General features: G+C 39.2%; 1 protein-coding gene across 5 annotated transcripts in view; it reads right to left on the reverse strand.

Moving 5' to 3' along the window:
* TBC1D8 (TBC1 domain family member 8) overlaps positions 1–14,418 on the reverse strand; it is a 117,866-nt gene that overhangs the window by 66,534 nt on the left and 36,914 nt on the right. The gene's annotated exons all lie outside the window — the stretch shown is intronic.

Below are 14,418 nucleotides of genomic sequence, written 5' to 3' on the forward strand. Positions count from 1 at the left end.
GAATAATCACTGTATACCTACCTCACAGCATAATTGTGAGAACTGAATGAGTTAATGTATTCAACATTAAAAGTGCTTAGACTATTGCCTGGCTGTAAGAAGTACTATATAAGAGTTGCCCAGTTTTATTATTATTTTATCATCATCTCAAAGGTGGAAGAATAATCCCTGCCTACTCCAGGAGCGTACTGTGAGGAGCAAATAAGAAAATATGTCAAAGTCCTTCACAGACTATAAAGCATACAACATAAAGGTTTATCATGCTGTTGTAATGAATAGCATCATGAACCAACAGCAGATGAAAAAAACACACCCAGTGGCATCAGCTCCTCCCAGATCTTCTATCGCCTGGGAAGCAAGATGGCTGAGAGGATTAAGCCCCTCTCCTTACTTTATACATAATTCTTAATAGGTCCTGAGTAAGGGCCACAAGTTACCTGAGCAAGTAATATGTATATTTGTGTGGTTTTTAACCAATTCAAACACAAAGACCAATTGAATCATTAGGGTGTAAGTTACTGAGTAACACCTCATCACCCCAGATACCTCGGTGTATATTTTGTACAATCAAGGCCATTCTCCTATATAACCACAGTACAACCACCAGATTCAGAAAACTAACACTGATACACTCCTACCATCTAATCCTCAGATCCCACTCAAATGTTACCAAATTTCCCAATAACGTCCTTTTGCTACAATGGACGCAGTTTTTTTTTTTTTAACTTTATTTATTTTTTTAATTTAATTTTATTTATTTTTTCCCCCAAAGCCCCAGTAGATAGTTGTATGTCATAGCTGCACATCCTTCTAGTTGCTGTACGTGGGACGCGGCCTCAGCATGGCTGGAGAAGCGGTGCGTCGGTGCGTGCCCGGGATCTGAACCCGGGTCACCAGCAGCAGAGCGCGCGCACTTAACCGCTAAGCCACGGGGCCGGCCCTGGACGCAGTTTAGAATCACACATTCATTTAGTCGTCACGTCCCTTTGGTCTGTGTGAGTCTAGAGAAGGTTCTTTCTTTGACTTTTTATGACCTTGGCACTTCTCAGGATTACAGGCCAATTTTTCTGTGGAAAGTCCCACAGTTTGGGTTTGTCCGCTATTTCATCCTAATTACATCACAATTTGATTCAGGTTATAAATCTTTGGCAAGAATCACAGAAGTGATGTTGTGTCCTTTTCATCACATCCTATCAGGTGGCAGATGATTTCCATCTGCCCCATTCCTGGTTATGTTCCCTTTGATAACTCGATTAAGACAGTATTTGCCAAGCTTCTGACTGTAAAGTTATTCCTTTTTCCCTTTGTATTTAACAAGTATTCTGTAGAGAGGTATTTTGAAACCATGTAAATTCCCTGTTCCTCATCAAATTTTCAATTTATTCATTTATTTATCAGTATAGTTTCATGTTTTCCTAGTTTATTCAATGGGTTATAATCCATTATCATTAGTTTGATGCTTTTGTCTCAGATTTGGCCAGTGCGAGTCCCTTCAAGCTGGCTTCTGTGTCTTTTGGACACGTCCCCATCATTCTTTGCACTTTCTGGCACAATAAAATAATCTAGTTCATCTTGTACTTTTCCTGCTTGAGCCCTGGAATCAGCCATTTCTCCAAGGAGCGCTGGTTCCTTTAGTGAGGAATGGTATTGAAAAACCAAGATCTGGGAGCCAGGTGTGCTCATTGCTAATGCAGTGCTTGCTCCCAGCACCTCTCAGTGGACAGAGCTAGAGACTACTGTCTGTATATATATGTGACTGTGTGTATGCATATATATGTGTTTACATATTTATACACACACGCATATACATATTCAGTGACATATTATGTATTTTTATTTTTATATATATCTACATACATAAAAACTGAGTTCACACCAATACCTCCAATTGTGATCCAATACCACAGTGTTCATTGTAGTTTCTCTCCATACTTGAAACTCCCTTCTCTAACACTGAGAAACCTGGCTTCCATTATTCTTAATATATTTACTTATCTGATCAATCCTCCTGTTGTTGCCACTGTCCCCTCCCTGGCAGGTGCCATCCTAACCCTACCCAGCTCCAACTGTCCTATACCCCACCCCAACAATCACCTTGATCTGTCCCACTTAACGGCTTTAGGGGAAGAAGGAAGAAAGGGTGCACAGGTTTTTATAGCGATTATTCCTTAGGCTGCTCAGAATTTTTACCTCCTTACCAGTTTGCTCCTGAGTTACAGATAATCAAGGGGGCCTGAAAGCTGACTGCTGGATAAAGGGGGCTGCTACTTTAACACAGAATCTGAGCAGCAGCTTAGGGGGACTCTGATTAAAAACACCAGTTGGAGGAGCAGAGAATGGGGTTAGAGATGCATTTGTGTAAGACTGATAAAAGAACACGTTTGCCTATCAAAGATGGGGGTTGATAGGGAAGCCGATGTAGATTAGAAAAGGGGTAAAAACCCCCACCCATCCCACAGACATACACTTGGCACTTTCACCAAAATTGAGATCTGTTGTAGAATCCATATCTAGTTTAGTAAAAAGAAAAACCTGAGCAACAAAAGAAGGAAGTGGGCACGGTGTGCAGTAATTTAGAAAAGCCACTACACAGAAGCTGTTTTTTTTGATTGGAAAGAGTGGTGATTTTTCTCTTCAAGACTCAGGAGCTTTTGCAACGGTCAGGACCTTCTACACCAACACGACCAGCCCGGCCCCTTCAATTGGTGGGAGGGTGGGGAGGGCAGCAATTAAAAGTGACAGGGGGACGTCCGGTGTCAGCTCCAATATGCAAAGAGTTTGGAAGTCATCACTCCCATCCTAACAACACGAAAAAGCTGAACAAAGTGAAAAATCAATGACTTTTCTGGGACCTATCAGAGAACTAAGGTCACAGGTCAAACCATAACCCCAAAATCTGGAGAGAGGGGAGAATCCAGAGTCATAGCCACAATCTGCTCACCCAGAGCAGAAGCCACTGGAGCCATCAACTGGTAGGAACACTTACACGGTGATTTTGACAAACAGCTGGGGGCTAAGTGTGGACGAGCATGAGAGTAAAAACCTCCTGATGGCCACATTCTTAAGGGGCCCCAAACTTCCATAGGTTTTACCACCAGGAACCGGGCCAGGTTCTCACTATGAAGAACCAAGAAAGATCCCCTCGTGGCCCTCCCAGGGGAAGGGAGGAGTCCTGGGTTGTGCAATAGGCTCAGAGCATTCCTTACAACAAAGGCCTACTCTCCAGGGGAAAAGACTTTCCCAGAGCCTTATCTCAGCTGAGGGAAGGGCATTTCTCAGACTCCAACCCCCTCTAGCCTTCCTGTCTCACCTAAGGGGGTGGGGAGGTGGAGGCAGCTAAGAAACACTATAAAGGGCACAGCCCAGAGACACAGGCTCACTGAAAGACTGAGATTCTCTGATAAGATTGTAGGACCACTTCCCTTCCCCTACACTCTACCACCACCTCAACAGTCACCAGCACAAGGACAGTGGAGGACAGCCGAAAGACCTGCGAGGCTCAGACTCCACCTGAGGAGGGGCAGATCTTAAAGAAGCCCAAAGACAAAGGGGGAGACCAAGACAAGGACACCTGAGGAATCTGAAACCTCTTGCACCTACAGCTAGAACAAACATTAAACACAACCCAAGTCCTAGTCACAATAACATAAAACTCACACTAAAGAACCATTTCCTCAGTTCTTACGACCTGATACCTCATGTCTGGTTTTCAACAAAGAAATTACAAAAAATGTTGAAAGGCAAGAAAAACACATAGTCTGAGGAGACAAAGCAAGGATCAGAATGAGCCTCATAGATGGCATAGATCTTGGAATTATTAGACAGGAAATTTAAAATAACTATGATTAATAGGTTAGGTTTCCAAAGAAAAAGGTGAACAATATGCAAGAACAGATAGGTAATACAAGCAGAAAGATGGAAACCCTAAAAATTAGTAGAAAAAGAAATGCTAGAAATCAAAAATGCACTAACAGAAATGAAGAGTGTGTTTGGTGGGCTCGTCAGTAGCCTGGACAGCCAAGGTGAGCCTGAAGATAGGTCAACAGAAATCTCCCAAACTGAAACACAAAGAGAAAAAAGAATGAACAAAAGAAAAAAGAACATCCAAGAACTGTGGGATGACTTCCAAAGATGTAAGATATACACAATTGGAATACCAAAAGGACAAAGAGTGAACAATTATTTGAAGCTATAATGGCTGAGAATTTTCCAGAATTAATTACAGACACCAAACCACAGATATAGGAAGCTCAGAGAACATCAAGCAGGTTAAATACCAAAAAATACACATGTAGGCATATCATATTCAAAGTGCAGAAACCAAAGACAAAGGGAAAATCTTGAAAGAAATCAGAGGAAAAAACACTTTACCTATAAAAGATAAGAACAAAGATAAGAATTATAGCAGATCTTCTCGTTAGAACCCATACAAGCAAGAGAATGGAATGAAATATTTAAAATGTTGAAAGAAAAAAACCATTTGATGAATTCCATATCCAGTGAAATTTTTCTTCCAAAGGAGAAACAAAGACTTTCTTAGACAAACAAAAACTGACAGAATTCATTTCCAGTAGACCTAACCAGCAATAAATCTTAAAAGAAGTTCTTCAGAGAGAAAGAAAAATGATATATGTCAGAACTCAGATCTACATAAAGAAAGCAAGTGGTGTGTTGGAGAAGAAATAAATGAAAATAAATAAAATCTTTTATTTTTGTTATTCTTAATTGATCTAAAAGATAAATGCTTAAAGTGATAACAGTAAAAATGCATTGGGTGATTATCACAATGTTAGAAGTGAAGTGAAAGACAGCAATGTCATCAAGGCTGGGAGGGAGGACTTGAAAACACTCTTATAAGATGCCTCACTACATGTGAAGCAGTGTAGTGTTATTTGATGGTGGACTTAGATTAGTTTAAAACATATATTGCAAACTCAAGAGCAACTACTACAAAAATTTTTTTAAAGAAGTAAAGTATACTAAGAGGAGAGAAAATGGAATCACAAAATATTCAATTAAAACTACAGAAGGTAGAAAAAAAGAGATTTAGAAAAACAAATGTAATGAATAGAAATCAAATATGGTAGATATTAATCCAACTATATCAATAATCACTTTAAATGTGAATGGTCTAAATACACTAACTGAAAGATCAGGATTTCAGAGTAGATTAAAAAAAAAAAAAGCTGAGATGTATGCTGTTCTCAAGAAACCCACTTTATTAAGACTCAGATAAGTTAAAAGTAAAGGGATTATTTGGGAGGGTGCAGTAAAGAAATGGAGAAAGATATACCATGCTAACACCAATTTTAAGAAAGCTGGAGTAGCTGTATTAATTTCAGACAAAGTAGACTTTGGAACAGGAAAAATTATCAGGGATAAGGAGGGGCATTACATAATGATAAAAGAGTAAATTCTTCAAGAAGACACAGTAATCCTTAACACATGTGCATCTAACAACAGAACATCAAAATACATGTAGCAAAAACCGATAGAACTGTACCCTGCATGATTTCACTCATAAGGGGAAGATAAACTAACACACGGACAGAGAGAACTGTTTGGTGGTTACCAGGGGCAAGGCGGGTAGCGGGTGGGCACGATGCATTTATATGGTGACTGACAAACAATAATGTACAACAAAAATTTCACAATAAAGGAAACAAAAACTGATAGAATTGTAAAGAGAAATAGATTAATATACTAGTATAGTTGGGGATTTCAACACCCATCTTTCAGTAGTGGATAGATCAAGCAGGCAGAAAATCAATAAGGATTTAATGCCAAACAGCATTACCAATCAACTGGATCTAAATGACATGTATGGAATATTCCACCCAATAACAGCAGAATCCACATTCTTCTCAAGCTTGCATGGAACATTCACCAAGATCAGATATGTTTTACGGCAAGAATGTGCCCTAAAAATTGTTAAAGAACAGAAATCAGATAAAGTGTGTTCTCAGATCACAATGGAATTAAACTAGAAATCAGTAGCAGAAAGATAGCTGGAAAATCCCCAAAAATATCAAAGAAGAAGTCTTAACAGAAATTTTAAAATATTTGAACTAAATAAAAATGAAAATACAACTTAAAAAAATTTGTGCAATGCAACAAAAGCAGTGCTTAGAGGGAAATTTATAGCAATAGATGAATAAATTAGAAAAGAAGAAAAAACTAAAACAATCAATAATCTAAGCTTCTCCTTCAGGAAACTATAGAAAGAAGAGCAATTTAATCCTAAAGAAAGCAGAAGAAAATAATAAAAGTTGAACAAAAATCAACAAAACTGAAAACAAAAAAACAACAAAGAAAAATCAATAAAACCAAAGCTGTTTGTTTGAAAAGATCAATGAAATTGATAAATCTCTATCTAGACTAATGAAAGCAAAAGCAGAGAAGAAACTAATTACTAATACAAGAAATGAAAGACAGATCATCACTACTGATATTAAAAGGATAATAAAGGAATACTATGAACAATTCTATGCCCACAGATTTGATAACTTTACATGAAATGGACCAATTCCTTGAAAGACACAAATTACCGAAACTCACACAAGGAGAAATGAATTATTTGAATAGGCTTACATCTATTAAAGAAACTGAATCAATAGTTAATAACCCGCCAAAAAAGACAACACCATGTCCAGATCATATCACCAGCCAATTCTACTCGATGTTAAAGAAGACACGATAACAATTCTCCACAATCTCTTTAAAAAACAAAAGCAGAAGGAACACTTCCTATTTCATTCTATGAAGCCAGCAGTATCCTAATACCAAAACCCCATAAAGATATTACAATAAAGGAAAACTACAAACCAATATCTCTCATGGAAAAGTCCTCAACAAAATATTAGCAAATCAAATCCAACAATATATGAAAACAATTATACACCATAAACAAATGGAACTTACTCCAGATATGCAAGGGTGGTTCAACATTTGAAAAATCAATCAATGTAATCATCAACAAGCAAAAGAAGAAAAATCATATTATTATATCAATTGATGCAGAAAAAGTACTTGATAAAATCCAATATCCATTCATGAATTAAAAAAAAAAACTCTCAGGGGCCGTACTGGTGGCATAGTGGTTAAGTTCACGAGCTTTGCTTTGGCATCTCACGGTTCGCAGGTGCAGAACCCCGGGTGCACCACTCATCAAGCCATGCTGTGGCAGCGTCTCGTATACAAAATAGAGGAAGATGGGCACAGATGGTAGCTCAGGGCTAATCTTCCTCAGCAAAAAGGGGAGGATTGGCAATGGATGTTAGCTCAGAGCCAGTCTTCCTCACAAAAAACAAAAAAACCTCTCAGCAAACTAGGAATCAAGAACTTCTTTAGCTTTATAAAGAACATCTACAAAAAACCTACAGCTAATATCATACTTAATGGTGAGAAACTGGACACTTTCCAGCTAAGATGAGGAACAAGGCTAAGGACCCAACATCGTATGGAAGTCCTAGCTAGTGCAATGAGGCAAGAAGAGGAAACAAATGGCATACAGATAAGGAAGGAAGAAACAAAACTGTGTTTGTTCACAGACGACATGCTTGTTGTCTTTGCAGAAAAATCCCAAAGAATCAACAACAACAAAAAATTTACAGAACTAATAAGTAAGTATAGCAAGGTTGCAGGACACAAGGTTAACATGACAATTGCTTTCCCATATACCAGCAAAAAACAATTGGAATTTGAAAAAAAAATTTTAAATATCACTGATAACAGCAAATGATATTTTTATTAGGTAGAAATCTAACAAATATGCATAGGATCTATATGCAGAAAACTACAAAATTCTGATAAAAGAAATCTCAGAAGATCTAAATAAAGAGATATTCCATGTTCGTGGATTGGAAGATTCAATACTGTTAAGAGGCCAGTTCATCTCATCTTGATCTACAGATTTAACGCAATTCCAATAAAAATCCCAGCAAGCTATTTTGTAGATACTGACAAACTGATTCCAAGGTTCATATAAAAGGGTAATGGAGCCAACATTACCTACATAAAAGGGTAGAGGAGCCAACACACTATTGAAGAAGAACAGAGTTGGAGGACTCACACTTCACAATTTCAAGACTTACAACAAAGCTACAGTAATCAAGACAGTGCAGTATTGGCATAGGATATTAGGCCAATGGAACATAACAGAGAACCAGAAATAGAACCATACAAATACAGTCAACTGATCTTTGACAAAGGAGCAAAGGTAATTCAATGGAGAACGACAGTCTTTTCAACAAATGGTTCTGGAACAACTGACATCCATATGCAAAAAAATGAACCTAAGACACAGACCTTACATCTTTCACAAAAATGAACTCAAAACGGATCACAGATCTAAATGTAAAATGCAAAACTATAAAACTCATTGAAGAAAATCTAGATGACCTTACATTTAGCAATGACTTTTTAGACAACACCAAAAGCATGATCCATTAAAAAAATTGATGTTGGACTTTATTAAAATTAAAAACTTTTGCTCTGCAAAAGACACTTAAGAGAATCAAAAGACAAACCACTGACTGGGAGAAACTATGTGCAAAACACATATCTGATAAGGGACTTGTATCCAAAATATACAAAGAATTCTTAAAACTCAACAATAAGAAAACAAACTACCGCATTAAAAATAGGCAAAATATATGAACAGAAACCTGACCACAGAAGATATACGGATGGCAAACACGCATATGAAAAGTTGCTCAACATCATTTGTCTCTATGGAACCGCAAATTAAAACTATAAGATACTATTATATACCCATTAGAATGGCTAAATAAAAAAACTGACAATACCAATTGCTGGCAAGGATGTGAACAACAGGAACTCACTCATTGCTGATGGGAATACAAAATGGTACAGTCACTTTGGTAGAGAGTCTGGTAATTTCTTGCTAAGCTAAACATAATCTTAACATAACACTCAGCAATCACACCCCTAGGTATTCACTCAACTGATCTGAAAACTTATGTCACACAAAAACTTGCACACAAATGTTTATAGAAGCTTTATTCATAACTGTCCAACACTGGAAGCAACCAAAATGTCCTTGAACAGGTGAATGGATAATCAAATTGTGGTACATTCATTCAATGCACTATTATTCAGAAATATAAAGAAATAATCTATCATGCCATGAAAAGACATGGAAGAACTTTAAATGCATATCCAGGTGAAAGAAGCCCTCCTGCAAAGGCTACATTCTGCATGATTCCAATTATTCTGGAAAAAGGAAAAGGGAAAACTACAGTGAGGGTAGAAAGATCCGTGGTTGCTGGGAGGAAGGGGTTCAATTAGAAAAGATAGGGGAATTTTAGGACAGTGAAACTATTCTGTATGATAACTGTAATTGTCAGTATGTGACATTATGCATTCGTCAAAATCCACAGAACTTTTCAGCACAAAGAGTGAACTTTAATGTTTGCAATTAAAAAAAAAATAATTTAGGAGGTCAGAGGATCCCTAGTAGAATGCAGAATATAACCAAAAGTTCTGATTGTATTACAAATGGATAAATAAGGAGGTGAAGGGGGTGAGGAGGAAAGGATGTTGACCTAGGTAACTCTGTTAATGAGTGGAGTCCACAGGAAGAAAAGCCAAAGAAATGAACAGTTACGAGATGCCTAACAATGTTTCGGTCAACAACGGACCACATATACGACAGGGGTCCCATAAGATTAGTACCATACAGCCTAGGTATGTAGTAAACTATACCATTTAGGTTTGTGTAAGCACACTCTATGGTGTTTAAACAACAATGAAATCACCTAATGACACATTTCTTAGGACACATCCCCATCATTAAGCAACACATGACTGTATACAAGAACTGTACTGCATGGTGTACGGGTTAGTGATTCTAATACTGCTACACACGTATACTAGAAATGAACAATTAAGAAAAAGGATAGTGGAGGGTAAGAGGCAGGTTTCTAACTGGAGCGTAAGCTCACAAATAAGGAAAGCAAAGAGGCAAGAATGATCCATATAGTAATGAATTAGAACCAGAGACGTAGGTATGAATTCATGGTTAGTTTACTATAGATACAAATGGCCTCATATAGAAATATTTATAGATATGTGTAGATACACGGGTTGGCATATATCAACATATATTTCCTTGCTCTGTCAGTTGAGAGGGCCTAGAAGCAATGAGCACACCCAGCAGCCCGATCTTGGTTTCTAATACCATTCTCCAATAAAAGAAACCAAGGCCTTTTAGAAAAATGGCTGATTATCTAGAACTGGAGCAGGAAATACACCAAAGATGAGCCTGGAGCATCTTGTAGTGACACAAAGTAAGGAAGTGCTCAAAAAAAACAAACAAAAAAGTCCCACATTATGGAAAGTGGGTGGCTACCCTTACAGCGGAGAAATCTGACCAACACTACCTCACCCATGCGGCCAAGGTCAACATCAACCACCACAAACCATGTTAGTATCATGCACCCTTGGTATGACATGACAAGAATGGCATTTTACCTCTGTTCTTCCTCCCCAAAACCAATAACCCTAGTCTAATCATGAGAAAAACATCAGACACATTACAGTTGAGGAACATTCTACAAAATACCTGACGGGTCCTCCTCAAAACTGTGAAGATCATTAAAAACAAAGAAAGTCTGAGAAACTGTCACAGCCAAGATGACAACTAACTGTAATGTGGCATCCTGAATGGGATCCTGGAGCAGAAAAAGATCAAGGAAATCTGAATAAAATACGGACTTTAGTTAATAATGACTGTATTCGTTTTCTACTGCCGCTGTGACTAGTTACCACAAACATAATAGCTTAAAACAAAACAAACTTATTATCTCACAGTTCTGTAGATCAGAAGTCTGATAAGGATCTCAGCTAAAATGAAGGTGTCAACAGGTGCATTCCTTTCTGTTGGCTGTAGGCAAGAATCTGTTTACTTGCCTTTTCCAGCTTCACCAGGCCGCCCACTTTACTTGGCTCACGGCTCCTTCCTCCATCTTCAAAGCCAGCAACACCAAGATGAGTTCCTTCTACACTGCCATCTCGCTGGTTCCTTCTTCAGATTCCCTCTTCCAGTTTTAAGAACGCTTGTGATTACACTGAGCCCACCTGGATAATCCCGGCTAGTCTCCCTATTTTAAGGTCAGCTGATTAGCAACCTTAATTTCATCTGTACCCTTAATTCCCCTTTGCCATGGAAGGCAACATATTCACAGGTTTGAGTCATTATTCTGTCCGCCACAATAATCTATTAATATCAGTTCATTAATGAAAACAAACATACCACACTAGTACGTCAATAATGAGAGAAACCGGCTGTGGGATATACGAGAACTCTCTATACTACGTTCACAATTTTTCTGTACGTGTAAAACTGTTCCAAAAAATAAAGTTTACTTAAAAAAAAAGTGCCAAGGAGAGTCAGGCCAGTCATTGTCCACCGCAGACAAGGGAGGGGAGGCAGGGGGGACCCCCATGTCTGTGCAAATGCAAACTGTTCCGGCAGGAACCCACGGAGGGGTTGGGGGCACTTAGGGGGTAAGCCAGAACACTCAGGGTGGAGCCAACCACAGCACAAAGACAAAAGAACTAGAGGAGACAAGGAACCAAGACCACAGAGAAGATGCAAAATGGGAAGGCAGGACAGTGCACGTTCTGAGCAGGAAAACCAAAATAAGAAAAATTCAGGAAGAAAAAATTATCCTTAAATTTCTGTTGAATGGGCAAAGGAAAAAGATTAGCATGGCAAAGACATCCTTTAAAGCTACCAGAAAATAGGGTAAGATGTCTGCAAATTTCAAATGTGTCAATGACAAAAATATATACATATATACACATAAATAAAGCAAATATATGGCAAAGTGTTAATGCGTGGCTCCTAACAACAGGGTACACAGCCCCACTTATTCTGTCCTTTCATAAGAAAGCTAAAGATATAGGATGTCTTTTAGGTAATATTTATTAGCCAGACTCATTAAAAAAAAAAAACGCTGAAGTTGTACACATTGTGCCTGTTTCCTCATTAAGCGTCACAACCACCTTTGGGGAGAAGGATGAAGCAGCTGAGGGCGACACCTGACCTCCCCAGCTCCAGCTCCAAAGCCGGCAGCTCTAGGGCTGTACAAAGTCAGGGCAACCATTATCTTCAGAAATGCTCCATCACCCACAAACCTCCACCTCTATCTACATTCAGACTGACTTTTCTCTCACAAACCCAAATTGCTGAAGTCTTCACTAAATCTCCAGGAACAAATCCCCGCGAACACAGGGCAGCGCCCAAGCAGCATTCGGGTTTTCCTTCTGCAGCAGCTCCATATGGCTTGTCTGGCGCTCCAGGAAAACCTCCTGGCGTCGCAGTGAGCACAACACTCCTATTTTTAGGCTATTAGAAGAACAACTCTGGCTGAGATAGACATCGAGTGACAAGGTTTATAATTAGGGCCCAAACAGGGGCCGATGAGTAATTTGCTTCTAACTGCTAATGCTGCACGTCTTTCATTCCAGCTGGATTTCACGCACATGGATGGTACCAAGTTTAAGATGAAATGACAGCTACTGACAAGGAACAAACAAGGACACTCGGAGAAGCCTTCCCACTGCCTCCTGGTTTTCACAACCTCTATGTTGGGCCTGGTACTTACACAGACAGCAGTGACAAAGTGCTCTGCTCTTCCCAGGAACAGCACCAAAGCACCATAAAACTCCTTTTAAAAAACAGCAACACTCATCCCCGACGAAAAGTATTTTAATCAAAGTCAGAAAACTTAGTCTTTTTTTCCCCCTGCATTAAAGAAAGCAGGTCTTGCTAATGGCTTTGGGCTTAGAAATAATATACCTAGGCAGCCCCATGACAAAAAATTCTCTTCCTCCAGTAAAGAGCTCCTCCTCATCATACACAAGCCATCAAGGGACCGCATATGCACAGTGCACCTCAGTTCAGCGCCCTGACCCACCACTGGGAAACCAATCTGGGCTAGAGCGCTGTCTTCACGTTAGGGCTGTTTGCAGCTAAGGGAAAAAAGAAAAAAAAGAACCAGAAAAAGGGAAAACACTTTTATTTGTGAAAAGTAACAACCTAAAAGGATCACATGAAGTCCTTTCTACTGACTAACAAAGAGAAGATAAACGTTGGGGATATTTGCACTCTTAATGTGACAGCCCTCCTATTCAAAGTAAAATTCATAACCCAAGTTACTAAACTTCAAATTTTTTTTTTTTGCAAAGCATTTTAAATAATTCAATATACCCTTTAGTGTGAATCCCTTTGATTCCCACAAATCTCCACTAAACCAAGAGATGACAGTGTTATTTTCAGAGAGTGCAGCAGATCGGTGGGCAAACCCGAAGGGTAATCAAATCACGCAGGAAGCTCTGGCACTGGCCAACTGATGAGCTTATCTCTGTAACCAAGTGGATAACACGGGCAGCTCTGCGCCCATCACCGTGACAGACGAGACTGTCGAGTCCACAACACGGATTTATGATCGAGCACACTGCCCGAGAGGAGAGTTTCAAGGGCATCACAAAAAAGGGATTCTGGCCCTGGTTCTCGAGAACAGGACAGGCAGCCACCAGGCCCTCACCTGCACACCGTGTCCCAGATATGTGGGAACAAGGACAGCCACACAATGACCCTCTGCTGTCTCAAGAAACCAAGAGAGGACGGCGGGTGTGGCTGCTAGCTTTGATCAGCAAGGGAGTTAGACTACCAGACTGACTGTCCTATTCACACTGAAATCAAAGGAGAGAGAATTTTTTCGTCTTCACTCAAAAACTGTGCCAATTCTCAATTGGGTACAGTTTCAGTTTTCCAAGATGAAAAGAGTTCTGGAGATGGATAGTGGCGATGGTTGCACAAAAGTGTGAATGTAGTTAATCCCAGTGAACCAACCATACACTCAAAAACAGCTGATAGTCAATTTTTATGTTATGTGTTTTTTTTAAATATTTTTTTAAAACCTGTGAAAATTCTAATGGTCAGAAATTTCCACAGTTGGACTCCTAAAGTAAACGTAACAGTAACTTTTCCTAAGCCCATTCCCCAAGTGACAAATCATAAATGCCTCTGAACATAAATGTGCTCTAGGTCCACAACTGCTGAACCCTGACATGTTCTTCTAGTTGCTCCATAAATAACCCTTGGATGGGGACCAAGCTGTCTGCTTTGACTCAGACAAAGCGTGTGGATCCTGTCATAGTGAACCTCCAAGCAGGGTAATGTATGCGCAAAATGCATGACAGCAAGAATCTTGCACTGAAATACCATCATGGCTGCCAGTTCCAGAGCTGGTGACTGCCCTGGCCTAGAGACATGTGTTGCTGTGGATATAATGAATGCTATTCTGAAAATTCCCCGGCATTTCCATCCACTTGGCCATCCATTTACCTGGTCTTCTGGCATGACGATCATGCAGAACAATTAGATTT

Source organism: Ceratotherium simum, chromosome 40, assembly GCF_057802395.1.
Source record: "Ceratotherium simum simum isolate JZ-2026a chromosome 40, ASM5780239v1, whole genome shotgun sequence".
NCBI classification, from domain to species: domain Eukaryota; kingdom Metazoa; phylum Chordata; class Mammalia; order Perissodactyla; family Rhinocerotidae; genus Ceratotherium; species Ceratotherium simum.